At 34.4% G+C, this 15,892-nt stretch overlaps 1 long non-coding RNA gene across 1 annotated transcript; it reads left to right on the top strand.

Annotated features, from left to right (window-relative positions):
* The first annotated feature begins 3,712 nt into the window (after window positions 1-3,712).
* LOC141480497 (uncharacterized) lies at window positions 3,713-4,662 on the top strand. The gene is made up of 2 exons (XR_012464382.1): window positions 3,713-3,827; window positions 3,912-4,662. It is a non-coding gene; the product is annotated as an uncharacterized lncRNA (long non-coding RNA).
* The last annotated feature ends 11,230 nt before the right edge of the window (window positions 4,663-15,892 follow it).

Raw genomic sequence — 15,892 nt, 5'->3', positions numbered from 1 at the left:
TAATGATTGGGTAGCTCAATTCTGGGATAACTAGGAACTCATGTGAGAATAGATTTTTTTCCAAAGTGAAAGTGACTAGAGCTTGGCTTATAACTTTTCTAAACTTACTCTTGAATGCACCCACTACTTTTATGCCTGTGCATAAAAAATGGGGAATAATCCGGTGTACATAATAATAATAATAATAGTAATACTTTATTACTTATATTATACTTACTTATAAAAAAAACAAAATAAAAAATATATATATATAAAATAAAAAAAAAATTCCGTGTAGACAATATACATTGTATAGGAATAGTCAATAAAAGAAATAAAAATAAAGATAAAAACAGAGTATAAGAAACATACAAGTTGAAACAACACCTTAAAACTAAAATAATACCCTACTTATCTAATCTAAAAAATTCATTCAATGAATAAAAACATTGTTCAATTAGAAAACTCTTTAAATTTCTCGTAAACATCACATAATTATGTTCTTCCCTTAAATGATCGGGCAGTTTGTCGAATATTTTTATTCCAATGTATTCTGGTGCAAATGAAGTTATTCTTAGTCTTGCATATGGCACATGAAATCTATTTTTTGTTCTAGTGTCATAGTGATGAACATTTTTATTCATTTTGAAATGTGTTTTGTTTTTGAATATGTAGCTGCATATTTCAAATATATAAACAGATGTGAGTGTTATGATGTGATAATTTTTGAAAATTTGTCTGCAATATTCTCTCCTTGAGACATTCGCAATACACCGTATAATGCGTTTTTGAGCAATGAATACGTTATGAGTCATGGATGACCCACCCCAGAAGCAGACACCATACCTCAGTCTTGAATCAACTTGAGCATAATAAATGCTCATTAGTTGAGTGGTAGTTAAAACTGTCCGCAGATTCATAAATAGAAATTTCATTGAATTAAGCTTAGAAATTAAATGCTGGCAATGAGCATTCCAGTTCAAGTTTTCATCAAGAAGAATACCCAGGAATTTAACACTTTTATTCGATTTTGAGTATGTCACATTATCAGCACTGAAACTGAAGTCTTCCATCCTATTTTGTCTATTATGAAAACGAATAATATTTGTTTTATCCGAATTAAAAAATAAATCATGATAATTGAAAAATTCTGATATATGTTCAACTGCAGAAGCACATTTGTCTTTCAATATTTCATCATCTGATGCCGAGATGATCATAGAAATGTCGTCGGCATAAGCTGTATAATGAACTTCAGAAACAATAGAGTCTATATTGTTTACATATAGAATAAAAAGGATTGGGCCCAGAATGGACCCTTGAGGTACTCCCATATCTACACTGAAAGGCTCAGAATTTATTCTCTGGATTTCATTTTTGACCGTACACTGGAGAGATACATATTGTCTCCTACCTTCAAGGAATGAGGATATCCAGTTGAGAGATGCACCTCTTAGTCCATATCTTTCCAATTTCAGTAAAAGTTTTTGATGATTGACGCAGTCGAATGCCCGACTCAAATCACAGAATATCGCTGCTGGGCATTCACCTGCCTCAATATATCTAATTACCTCATTATATAATGAAAAAATGGCAGTATTAGTTGATTTTTCTGCACGAAAGCCATGCTGCGTGTTTGTTAATATTTTGTTTAGATTCAAAAATGAAGTAAGTCGATCCAAAAATGCATATTCGAATATCCTTGATAGTCCATATGGTACTGTTACTGGACGATAATTTTCCATTAAGTTCGGGTTGTTTTTCTTGAAAATGGGAGTTACTTTTCCGATTTTCATTTCTTGCGGAAAGACACCTTTTACAAATGACAGATTAATCAGATATGTTAATGGTTTTATTATCGTTGGAAGAATTCTTTTCCAAATGTACATGGGAATATCATCTGCTCCAGAGGATTTCTTATTTTTTAATTTATTCCCTAATAAGGATAATAGTTCAGTTTCAGTAAATGGTTTCAAGAACATTGTGAACACATTAAAAAAGTTTTCCTTGAAATTTGTATGTGGAGCTTTATTAACTGATATTTGATTGACCAAACTGAGGGGGGCCTCTATAAAAAATTTGTTGAGTTCAGATGCTACAGTATGTTGATCTTCTACCATAGAATCATCAACTTTGAGAGAAATATTATTTCTTTTGCAGTTTTTATTTGTGAGATTAGACACAACATTCCATGATGCACGCATTGTGTTTGGAGAATTGAATATAACACCTTGATAATATTTTTTCTTCTTTTCTTTCATTAAACTGTAATGTGTTCTTTTAGCTTTCCTATGAATAGGTGCAAAAGAGGAAAAAGCAGCCTTCAAGGCAAAAAGATTTTTCAAAGCTTGACTTGAATGTTTTACTTCGGTATCAACCCATTTTTTCTCAACAACTTTATAATAAAAACGTTTTTCAGGAAAATGTATGGAGAAGTTATGTTTTATAATCTCAAAAAAAGAATTGAAGGCTTCATTAATCTCATCAGCTAGCTGAGCCCACACGGTATCGCTCAATACAGAAATAGTACTGCCAGTATCAATCATAGCTGGGAACTGGTATCCATATAAAGAAAAATTTATGATGGGCGAACGAATATCTTCTGGCTTATGCTTCTAAAAGGTCTTGTACGGGGTAATTGTTGATATGAATTATGGCTCTATTCATTTTTTCTTCCCCCTCAACAGAGCCTAGTTGGGGAGATTCTTGAAGTGTTTTGTACATTTCTCCTGTACTTCATTTAAAATAGCAATTTTTTCATTTTGGAAATTGTTAACCCTAACATAAGGTTTTGTATAAGTGTTAGGTTTACCATTTCCCCCATGATTGACACTGTTTTGATTTATGAATCTTTTTTCATTATTTTTAAAACAATAGTCTGCTTGTTTTAGCCTATCTACAGCAGAAAATAGGTCTTTTGCACCTACTAAAGTAAAAGATATATTGGGAGGAAAATGTCTTGCTATTGTAGCAATTAATTGTTCCTGTAGATAAGGCGGCTGTAAATGTTTTGCCAAGACAACCTGCCGATTAAAATATTCCACAAATGAACCATCAGTATCTTTGTAACGTGCAGATTCAAGTTTCAGTTTGGTTTGAAGTTGAATATTAGGACCCCAAAACTGATATATGAATGCTTGTCTAAACTCACCATAATTTGTGAACAAGTTCCTAAATGCTTGAAACCATGTTTTTGCTGATTTTTCGAATAGAGGACTAATAACCAGAGTAAATTGGTTTATATTCATTGATGAAATGTCTAAAAAAGTTTCTAGGTAGTTAAGAAAGTCAAGGGGGTGCAGGGAGCCTTCATTATCAAAAGTAGGTAATGATTGTACAGATTTCATTTCGTGGGTATACAAATTGGATAAACATATTGTACTAGTACTATTGTTTACCTGAGGTGCCACAGTTCGAGCATTATTATAATTATTGCCTAAACTACTCCACGAAGGTATTGAAAATTTTTTATTTGCTATGGAATTTCTATCTAAGTTTTGATTTAATGTAGGTAAATTTTGATCTGAAGTTGTAAAATTTTCATTGAAAGTGGGAAGGCCATAGTGTTTTTCGTATATTTAAATTTGAGTTTGGGTTAATTTGGGTTTTATTTATTACTTTTGTGACTTCCCGACTTATCAGATTGGCCAACTCATCTCTTGAAACTATTATTTAATTTGATAACTTAGTTGTGGTGCCCCAATACTTCTTGAAAAGTTTTCAGGCAATATTGCAAGTTTCCTCGTCCTGAAGATGGAGTCTCGAAACGTTAGTTTGAGATTGAAGTTTGTGAAATGGCAAAGAAGACCTCCTGGAGTTGCCCTCGTTACTTTGATGATCTGGTAGTGGTAATGAAGAAGCACCTTCCATATTTAATAAAGATATGTTACCTTGATTTTCAGACGTTTTACTTTGAACCATCTCTGTTGCAGGAATGTCGTTTGCATTCTCTGGCCAGTTCTCTTGGTCTCGCCTCCGATTCCTCAAGTTGTACTGCAGGCCTCGTGGAGACTTTTCCAACACCATTTTCTTGTCTCTTCAGGAAAAAACAGCCCAAAGTTGGTCGCCAGATGTAAGGGTTCAATCTCAGGGTTTTTTGAAAAGGGGTTGCTGCTGATCCAATGAGACACAGGATAAGGTGCGAAACAATCTATTTTCAGTTCAAAGGGGAGACAGAGTACTTATTTGGTTGTTGACTTAGTTCTAAAATAATTACAAATGTTTTAATAAAATAGTTAAAAGTAGTTAATAAAAACTTCACACACGTGTTACATCGTTTATAGTAATAAAAACCATTACCCACCTAAAATAATTACAGGCACGGGGCTCGACGGTGAATCTTGTCCTTAAGGACCACAGTAAGGTAATTTAGAACGAAGTTCACTTTAAAGAGCAAACAAGAAGAATCTTCGAACAATCGAGCAAATATGGCGCATCAAAAACCGTTCTCATTCAGGTCTCTAGAGACGAAAAAGAATCTCGACAGTCGTTCATAAAAAACCTGACCCTGGAAATGCTTTGCCAATGCAAAAAAAACCGTCAAAATGAAATATTGGTTGCCTATCCCGGAGGGCATGAGAGCCACCGCTACTTATGATTAAGGACGGTAGAAAACTGTAAACAACTGGAATCGGCCTTCACTGCGGCGGATAAGTTACCGAGAAAATTCACCAGATGGCGAAACGATACTAGTTAAAATGGAAATAAATGAAATAGATGTGATTTGTCACAAGCTTAAATGATAATTGCACAGGAATGCACGTCAGAATTTTTTGTTTCAGAGTAGGGTTGTCTTATCTCTAATAATAAAGAATTAAATCTAGGATTCTTTCGACATCCAAAAATGTTTAACCATGTTTTTGACATTAGAACAAATCGATTGAAGCCCATTACATCGAATTCGGGTGTTCAGAAGTGAAAACCGAAAGTAGCCATTTTATTGTAGATTTGGTATCAAGACGTTATGTCGATCATGAATATATAATTAGTTTTCGAATAGAAGTGTTTTCTTTATACGCCTTTTTAAAGTCAAAAAAGTATTTCGTACTGTTGTAATTGTCAAAATTTTTATTTCTGTCAACCGGCTGCACCCTTAATCCTCAGAAGTCCTCGAGACTTGAACGAGCTAGAGAAGACGCGGCCCTTACCTTTTAACGTATGATGTCTATGCAAAATGTCTATCAGGAATATATGATTAATTTCTTTCTAACTTGATTTTCATAAACCAAAAAATATTGTTTTTATCTGAAACAAGTGAAATGTGAAGACCCAAAATCATTTGGTGAATGATAATGCCCCATTGGAATACTTTTGTTTGAAGGTGGTTGACAATGTTTCGTAGTGTATTTCATCAGTTCGGACTTCCATTGTCTGAAATAATATAAATTGATTTGAAACCCCTGAAAGAATCTGTAAAAAAATTAAAAAAACAAAAAACTGAAATTACAAAGAAATAACATACAAGCAACAACCAAAAAAAACATAAAAAATTTAAATATCAATACAAGCTGAAAAATAAAAATATTATTAACAAAAAATGAAAATTTAAAATTAACGTATGATTCCCCGCACCCTGCGAGTGCGGAGAATCATACATCGCTGAAACTAAGAGGCCATTGATAGTTCGCATTGCTGAGCACAAGAAACACACACAGCGAGGAGAAACCAGCAAATCCTAATATAGCAGAGAGCATGTTTGGAAGCTCTGTTACGCCAGCAACGCAAAGTGCTTTTAAGGTACCGAAGTGAAAAATTAGGTGCTCTGTAACTTACACCGCAACTCAATACTCAAAGTTGCGTTGCTAGCATTATGTAATGTTAGCAACGCAATGAAAATATTAATAAAATAATGAATGTTAAGGTATTAATTAGGTTAAAAATAGGTGCTAATTAAATGAGGATCGTAAAATTTTCCTAATTAATAAACAAAAGCTTCCAATTTCGCTAAACAACAGATCTAAGAATCAGGTCTCTCGAAAACGAGGACGAATGCTCTATCAGGTATAAACTAAGCGTAGTAATGAAGTGTTAATTAGGTGCTTGCAAGAAATTAAGATGGAAACGACCGTGAATAAGCGGAAAAAATTTCGAGATACCTGATTTGAGAAAAAAAAAATATCAATATGCAATAAAGTCTTGAGATGCTCGTAAACTAATACATAGACAATCAAAATTAAGTGTTCACTAGATATTCATAGTAAAACTAAATTTTATAATGTCCATGGGGCTTATGGACCTGAAAACCACCATGACCCATACTGGGTTTTTATAGTACGTTCCTCAATAAATAAGGGCAAGAAGATGAAGTGCTAATTAGGTGCTCACTAGATAAATAATAGTAAACCTAGATTCCATAATGCTTATGGGGCTTATGGATCTGAAAACCAGTATGACCGATGGACTGAGTTTTTACAGTACGTTCCTCAATAAATAAGGGCATGAGAATGAAGTGCTAATTAGGTGCTCATTAGATATTTATAGTAAACCTGGATTCCATAATTCCTATGGGGCTTATGGGCCTGATAACCACCATTTTATTTAATATAAGAAGTGTGAGATATTATCTTAAACGGATTAAAGAAGAGATTTTGAATTTTTATTTTTTTGCTATAATAATAGCAAATAATTGTCCTCGCAGGTTTTCAGAGCTTCATATATCTTCATTTGTTAAGTCGACAAAAAAGGATCAGAGCTTCTTTGATGAGAATTGAATTGCCGACAAGAACAGAAGCTTCAAAATTTGATTCAAAATCATTTTCGTAGTTCTACTGAAAGAAATCGGGAAAAAAATGTTTTTCGTGTTATTTAGAAAGAACATTATAAATTCAGTGATCTCCATAAAGAGTTAAGATATCGATCTGCACTTCTGAAAGAATTTTTGTAACATTCTAAAAAAAATTCTAGACAGTAAGCGAAAGACTGTTTTTATTTGATCACTCCATTCATATAGACGAACCAGTTAAAAGTCATCTTGCAAACGCCCGCTAATAAAAAATAATATGTTTTTAAAATAAGAAAGTTATGACATAATGCCAGCAACGCAACTTTGAGTATTGAGTTGCGGTGTGATTTAGAGAGCACCTAATTTTTGACTTGAGTACCTAAAAAGCACCTAAAAAGTACCTAATTTTGGCATTTTGTAAATGCGATTTCCGTACTTTGCGTCGCTGGCGTAACAGAGCTATGCTTGGACTCATCAACATAACATCAAATGGGCCCAAAATGAAATCATCCACAAGGAGGAACACTGGTTTAGAAGAAAATTCAAAGAAGCCGCGTATATGTTGTCCGACAACGCATTTATCCAAGCTAGCGTATAGATACGTAACATATGGAAACCTCTAATCGAGCGGAAAACGACCAACTCCCGCCAAACAGTCATCTCCCGCTAAAACCAATGAAGCGGAGAGAGGGAAGAGGGGATAGGTGAAAGCACTCGAATGACCTATAAATAGTCAGATCTCGGAGGTATAAGACCAGTTATCACCTGAAGACGATTGTGGATACTAACAATCAAAACGTCGTGACGTAACTTGGTTTGGAATCTTTTAATTATTAATTTTTAATTTTCATTTTTTGTTAATAATATTTTTTTTTATTTTCAGCTTGTATTGATATTTCAATTTTTGCATGTTTTTCGTTTAATAAAATTGTTATTTTTTCGATTAATTTTTTAAATTTTTTTACAGATTCTTTCAGGGGTTTCAAATCAATTTATATTACGTTAGACAATGGAAGTCCGAACTGATGAAATACATGGAATATTTTCCATGGTATTACAGTTTATGTGACACCGTTACATATTTTTTCTTCCTATTACACTTCATAAGGCGCCCTGAGTATATTTCCACAATTATTGAGTTGTGATTTTCTATATACAGTGTGTCAATTTGAAAACTTCCCACCCTCAATATCTCCCTTCCAGTACATAATATGAAAAAATGGTCAGACAGGTCAACTTTATTTGCAAGGGGGACACTCTGAATGAATATTTTCAACCCTCGGGGTTCAACCCCCTAGGAGGGGTGGATGTTACCCTCAGAATTTCAAATGGAAAGGGGGGTCAAGTGGCACATCATTTTGAAGGGCATTCAATTCGCTTGCCGACGGTGCCCTCATTTATTATTTTCCGATCAGCAGTATCCGAAAATGTAGTTCTAAACTAATAGAAGTAATTAGAATTGGCCTATACTAAAATGCCTGGTTATCAAGTTAGTATGCAAAGAAATACAATTTATTGACTCTCTTATAAGTAAAACTTGTGATGACGGGTCAGCTTTTCAACTTTCCATCAGGGGTAAAATTAGACAAGCCTCAAAAAATTTACATTAATTAGTTATCTGATTTCGGTGACTTTCATTTGGGTTTATTATCGGATTTAAAACTCTTATCCCTTTTTTGTTACTTCTGCTATAAAAAGTATCGTTTTTTGAGCAAAAAAGGTGTTCATCGCATTCAAGCCATTTGGTAGTACTATCATTTCAGTTTCATTTGTTGAGCTGATCAGCGATACCTTAGAAAGTGTATAAATTGTAAGAATGGTTTACACTATCCAAGACCGAATTGAAATAATTTTTATTTATGGAGAGGTGGGCAAGTGCGCACGAAGGGCGGCATCTCTTTTTAATGAAAGAAATCCAAATCTTAATATAAGTCACCGGTATGTGCTTGATTTGGTGACAAAGTTTTCCGAAACTGGTTCGGTGAAGAATAAAAAAAGGAATAACCCCAGAGTACTGAATGAGGATGCTCAAATTGAGGTGTTGGGAACATTTGCTGCAGAGCCGACTAGCTCCTTACGATCAGTAGCAGAACAGACGGGAATGTCACACGAGACTGTAAGGAAAGCACTGAAAATGCACAAATTTCATCCATATAAAATGCAGATTCTCCACGAGCTCCATGAGGATGATTATGACAGAAGAATAGAATTCTGTGAAATCATGACTCTTCGAATCAATGCTTTACCTAATCTTCTGTTCAATATCTGTTTCAGTGATGAATGTTCATTTTTCCTGAATGGCAATGTTAATAGGCAAAATTGTCGCTATTGGAGTGACGAAAACCCTCACAATTTTCGAGAAGGACATACACAACACCCACAAAAAGTTAATGTTTGGGCTGGTATTCTTGGAAATGCCATTATCGGACCTTTATTTTTTGAAGACAACTTGAATGGTGATCTGTACCTAGATATGCTTCAAGCACCTATCGATCCACTTATAACTCACGAGCTCGAAACTCAAATTGATGCACACGGTAATTTACTGTTGCAGGAAGATTTGTTACATTTCCAACAGGACGGTGCGCCACCTCATTATTTTCGCCCCGTCCGACAATGGTTGAACGAGCGATTCCGGGAGAGATGGATTGGCAGAAGGGGATCAATTGAGTGGCCACCGAGATCACCGGATTTGACTCCATTAGATTTTTTTCTTTGGGGATATCTCAAATCTGTCGTTTATAAAACACAGCCCACTGATATGGATGACCTCAAAGGACGAATTACAGCAGCATGCCGGTCAATTAGTGGTGAAGTTTTCCAAAATGTTCGAGAGGAGTTCGAAAACAGACTGTATTACTGTTTAGAGCAGAATGGACAACATTTTGAACATATTATCAGATAAAGCGTAACAAGATGGTTGAAATTTGTTTTTTGCAATTTAGTATTTTTTGTTTGCACTCGATGCGTATTTCGTTAACTAAGTAGTTCTACATTCCTCTCACATCCACGAATTCGAATATTACTCAAGGGTTGGAACGATGCTACCTAGTACGATGCTCACCTTTTCCAATAGTCCATTACAATCATTTGTTTTGAATACCAACCTGAATACCAAACATCTAGTGCGGGCGAGTTTTAATCATTTATTCTTATTCACTTCTAATCACCGTTCGTTTGGAACGTTATTGTTCAAAAACTGCTCATCAAAAACTAATGAAAAAGGTATCATTGGCAAGAGAATTGAATGCCCTTCAAAATGATGTGCCACTTGACCCCCCTTTCCATTTGAAATTCTGAGGGTAACATCCACCCCTCCTAGGGGGTTGAACCCCGAGGGTTGAAAATATTCATTCAGAGTGTCCCCCTTGCAAATAAAGTTGACCTGTCTGACCATTTTTTCATATTATGTACTGGAAGGGAGATATTGAGGGTGGGAAGTTTTCAAATTGACACACTGTATATATATACCCTCAAATCTACTATATCCTTCTGAACGATAGATATCACACCATTTCGATATCACTTTTATGCTCAGTTTTTAGGATACCCCTCCTTTCTCAATTCGCCTACCAAGATGGTCTTGTTTTTTAATCTGTTTAAAAATCTGTTTTTCCGTTAATCAGCTGTCGCCCCCATACGAACGACAACTCTCAGAAGTTGAGAAACTTGTGCAAGCTAAGGACTAACGAGGTCTTATCTTTAGACGTGTGATTCCTAACACGGCAGTGTAACTTGCCTTTGCAATACCTCCAATCACAAGAGTTAGTACCTACGTAATTATGATAGATGTCAATTGAAAAGAACGCGACCGTCTAGTCATATCATATATTAAATTTGGAATTAGAAAGAAAGAAAATTCTGAAGGACATGGTTTGGACCATATGCGTATTGACATGTTTATAGGTAACTGTGTGTATGTTTGTGTGTGTGTGTGTGTGCGCGCGCGCTCACACAATCAAAACACACACGTGCACGAAGGTGCAAGATATTTTGTGTGTCATGTTCATTTTAAAGATGGCTTCAAAGTAGTTAGACACAGAGGCCTTTCAAAAGTTGCATATCCCACATTGGTTTTAGTAGGCGAACTTTTTATCTGATATTGATTTGAAGTTTTGTTGATGTTAAGCGAATTTAGACAAATTTTATACAGTTGCATTAAATGCCATGATCTCCAACACTTTTGTATTTTTCAGGAGCTTCTACTATGGAAAATGAAGAAATTGCTTTGAGCAGTGAAGGTGCAGTGCAGGTTCCTGTCTATAAACCTGCAATAGAGCTCGTTGATGATATGTGACACGAATTTCCTCAACCAGTGGCTGAAATGTCTGAAACTATAGGCAGCATAATGATAATTCTGCAGAAGTTGTACCACTTATATCAACAGAACAAAGGGCCATGCACATTCAATCTATGTATGTACGAAGTAATAATATCCCATCAGGATATTTAATCTGAATTATGTAGATATAAAAAAAATTGATAAATATAATACTGCTAGAATGAGCCTTATGAATCCTTCAATCAGAATTCAATGGGGAGTATTGGAAGCACTTCATGAAATGTTGGAGGAATTTTCTGGTATAAAACTCTGATGGTTGAAAAGATGATTATTTCATAAAACATTATATTTCATTTCTTTTTCAGGAAATTAATGTGAAAAAAATCAAGGAACTATTTCACCGTGAACAGTTCATGTACAGAAGACTTAGTTATTGTACTAAATGACTGACTACGTTACAATCCCAAGTTGTCTCCTACAAAAAGAAGTTGCAAATGGCAGAAACGGTGAATTCACTACCGCACTTCCAAAAACTATTGAACTATGTCTCAGAAGCGACATCCAATTGCCACCTGAAGCTGATGATACTGCTGAGCTCATCCTTCTTTTCGATGAACTACTTGATAGTTTGAATTCTAACAATAGATTAACTCAAGTGACCTAATTTTCAAGTTGGTGTTGGTCATTTTGCAAAAAATACTTTTATATTTCAAAATATGTGCACTAACTGGTGAAAATTTTATTAATAATGAGATTATTTTATCAGCAAATTTACCTAATTGAGTTGTTAGCCTTTTGTTTCTTTTACAATTTTATCTTCATTTCCAGATGTCTGGCAATAAATGTGCCTGGAGTCTCAACTAGAAATCACCATAGTTTGAGTTTTTTCCGTTTTCCAGTCAAAGATCCCACAAGATGTAAACAATGGATGATCCATTCAGGTAATAAACCTCAACAGTTCCCAAATACACCAATTTCAAAATATGTTGATGTAAAGTAACTTTCAATGGATCTATTATTCTGCAAGGGTCCTACCCCGTGTTAGGAATCAGACGTTGAAAGGTAAGACCTCGTTAGTCCTTAGCTCGCACAAGTTTCTCAACTTCTGAGAGTTGTTGTTCGTATGGGGGCGACAGCTGATTAACGGAAGAACAGAACAAATTTCTTATATCAATATTACAACTATCTACTATCTTCATGTAAAAGTTTTGCAAACGAATAATGATATATGATTCTTCTTGTCACCCTTATCTAATTGGACCACCAAAACAGACCCTTTTGGGAAGCTGTTTTTCACAGTTTGACAGAGTACCATGAAATCCCCCAAAATGATTATTTTTGAAAAATTATTATGTAGATGGATCAACAGTTCTTCAAGTTTTCTGAAGAAAATAGCACAGTTAGAAACACAAGAAGATCGATAAAGTGTAACAATAGCAGTGTGAGTAGCTAACAGCTCAATACCACAAACTTCTATATCTCTTTCAATACAGTATGAATAACCTAATTTTAGCGGTCTCACCTTGAGAACTTTCATTGTATTTATATATATATGAATGAGTAAAACCAATGAATATATAGCTGCCCCACCATGCATATTATTTTGACGACTGAACTGAGAAATCAAATTATATTCCGGGATATTGCACAACTCGAGGCATTCCTTGTCAAGCCAATGTTCAATGTTTCTTAGACTCCTGTGGACATCATTTCCTTTCGATGAAAATAATGACAGTACCTTCTATTTATCTATATCAACTTTTGATAGATATTGATAAAAAACATTCAACATTAAACAGAAATTGTGATTTCCACGATCATGAGACTAGAGGATGTGATTTGTTGAGGGCCAATAGATTCAGACTGAAAAAGTCAAATAGAAACTTTATCGATGTCAACTTATACAATATTCTACCTCCTCATGACAAAAAGTTAAATCAATACTTGTTCAAAAAGTATCTGAAATATCTATTGATTTCAAATTGTGTTTATTCTACTGACGAATATATAGCTGTCTTATCCAGAGAAACACAAATAAACGGGAAACAGTATAATATTCATTCTTGAGTAATAATGTATGTGTGTATATGTGACTTATCTTATTTGTATTTAAAAGATCAATAAATTCAAAAACTAAACTAAAAAAACTAACTGAAAAAAAATGTCTGACCCTGAAAACCCCCCAGATACCAATTTTGAACAGAATTTAACAAACATTTCATTTTAATCGGAATTATCTACACTTACCAAATTTCAAATCAATCGAATGATTAAAAGTGTCAAATTTAACTTGCAAGATTTGATTACAGACACATAGTCAGATACCGATATAGGTGAAACTAAATAAAATCTTGTAAAGATAAAAACTTAAACAAGTTGTTTTATCGAGGTACCAATTAGTATTTTTTCTTTTTCAGGCAACATCACATTGCCTGGTCTGAGCCCAAGTAACAAATTTTTGTGTAGCAGACATTTTGTCCCACGATTTCTTCAACACAAACGGTTGCCAGGATCATTGGATGAGGATGAAAACATTTTTAATACAGTAGAGGAGGACAGTTCTCTAGAGAAGGAGAAGGAGGAGGAGGAGTCTTCAAATTCAAGAAAGATGATGATGATAGATGATATATAGTATATCAAAAAATACTGTGCCAAAAACATAATCAGCAATATTACAGAAAAAGCAAATAAACAACTTTGCATTGTGGTTGACCGACTATAAATTTTTAGACAATAATAGTATTTTACATTTGACCCGTTTCGATAGTTCTCCTTTTGTCCAGCAGAAGGCGCGCCGACTTGTCCGAAAATTCTATTAACAGACAACTATAGCGCTAGTATCAGTGTTCTATCCTTACCACAGGATATTTCATTATATATATATATATATATATATATATATATATATATATATATATATATATATATATATATATATATATATATATATGTTAGATGTAGCCTGAGAATTCTAGGTCTTCTAACTGGAACCACAAATGTGCGGTTGGCTCCTGTTGTTGACTCCGTGCATATGTGTTGTTTCCTGCTTTCGGCAAACAAGTGTTCAAGTGTTGCCCACCTTTACACTTGGCTGCACCGCGCTGATGAGGCCAATAGCCAGAAACACGTGTCCGCGGTTTCCCTCCTTTTTGGAGTGTTATGTCCACTAATTGTTTCATTTTTGATTTGTACATACACACTCGATAAAATCTTTGTCTGTATATATATATATATATATATATATATATATATATATATATATATATATATATATATATATATATATATATATATATATATATATTTGAATGATGCAACTAATTTTCCTTTATTTTCAGTATTTTTATATTAAATTTTACAAAAAGGATTTGAAGCTTTATATCTTCTATTAATTATCTGCGAGCGCTTTCGACAGTTGGTAGTACTTTCATCTTCTAGGCACTCCTCAAACTGAACTTGTCATCCTGTCGTCTGCCTCTTTATATGGTCAGAGCGTCTTAACTCAGGTATTTTAGGTAGAGGCAGACGACAGGATGACAAGTTCAGTTTGAAGAGTGCCTAGTGGCTCTTAAATTGAAATCAATATGGAAATGATCAGAAAGTACTTATCTATTCATATTTTGGTTTTTATGGAATTATTTTCCAGCAGCTTGACTGCATTAATCTTTCTCGATTTAATATAATTTCTAGAAACATGTGGATTCGTTTTCCGATGGCATTTCAGGTTAGCTTCTCAAATTTCTGCTACCGCATTGTCGGTTGATTGGTCAAACCACCAAACACTGACATAAAAAACTTGTCAAGTTGACTTGGGTGTCACACCAATAGGTGGTTCCACTTATGTTTCGCTTGCGTTTACGCAGCTATTTTTATCAAGTACTTTTCTGGTTCTTCACATTTTGTCTTCAATCGAGGACTGCCTGCCCGGTACTGACGATGCCCAATAGGCTGAAACAGCTGTCTACCGGTAGCTCTTAAATTGAAATCAATATGGGAATGATCAGAAAGTACTAATCTATTCATATTTTGGTTTTTATGGAATTATTTTCCAGCAGCTTGACTGCATTACCTTTCTCGATTTAATATCATTTCTAGAAACATGTGGATTCGTTTTCCAATGGCATTTCAGGTTAGCTTCTCAAATTTCTGCTACCGCAGTTGTCGGTTGATTGGTCAAACCACCAACACTGACATAAAAACTTGTTAAGTTGACTTGGGTGTCACACCAATAGGTGGTTCCACTTATGTACCGCTTGCGTTTACGCAGCTATTTTTATCAAGTACTTTTCTGGTTTTTTTTCACATTTTGTCTTCAATCGAGGACCGCCTGCTCGGCACTGACGATGCCCAATAGGCTGAAACAGCTGTCCATCGGTGGCTCTTAAATTGAAATCAATATGGGAATGATCAGAAGAGTACTTTTATATATATATATATATATATATATATATATATATATATATATATATAAAAAAGTGTTCTCTGTACTCTTTATTCCACGAGTAGACACGGCTTACTGCGCCTGAATGGAATTAAAAACCAATATTAGAGAGAGAGAGAGAGAGAGACTACTGAGTAGCTCGATGTTTTCTGGCGTTTAATCGTAATCGAGCATATACTCAAAAAACGATTCGTAGTTACGTCATTAATAATAAGATGCGCCAGAATGGAATGATTCAATTTGTGTCAGATGTCAGATTCAATAATAAAAACAAACTATTCAATTTTCCCTATTCTCTATCAGAATCGGATTGGTGCATTCAAATGTTTGCATAAATATTACAAGTGCAGCTCCATTTTTTAAACCAGTGTACCAGAATTCTTGTTTCTATTTATAATATGAACCAACAACAACAAAATAAAGCAGAAACTGACAACTGACGTAACATAACGTCAAATTCCGTTTGAAA

Source organism: Leptinotarsa decemlineata, unplaced genomic scaffold (assembly GCF_025532065.1).
Source record: "Leptinotarsa decemlineata unplaced genomic scaffold, Ldec_3_MD MMD2_P_RNA_scaffold_9, whole genome shotgun sequence".
NCBI classification, from domain to species: Eukaryota; Metazoa; Arthropoda; class Insecta; order Coleoptera; family Chrysomelidae; genus Leptinotarsa; species Leptinotarsa decemlineata.
The sequence above is the reverse complement of the archived record's forward strand: the minus strand, read 5'-3'. Positions and strand labels throughout refer to the sequence as shown.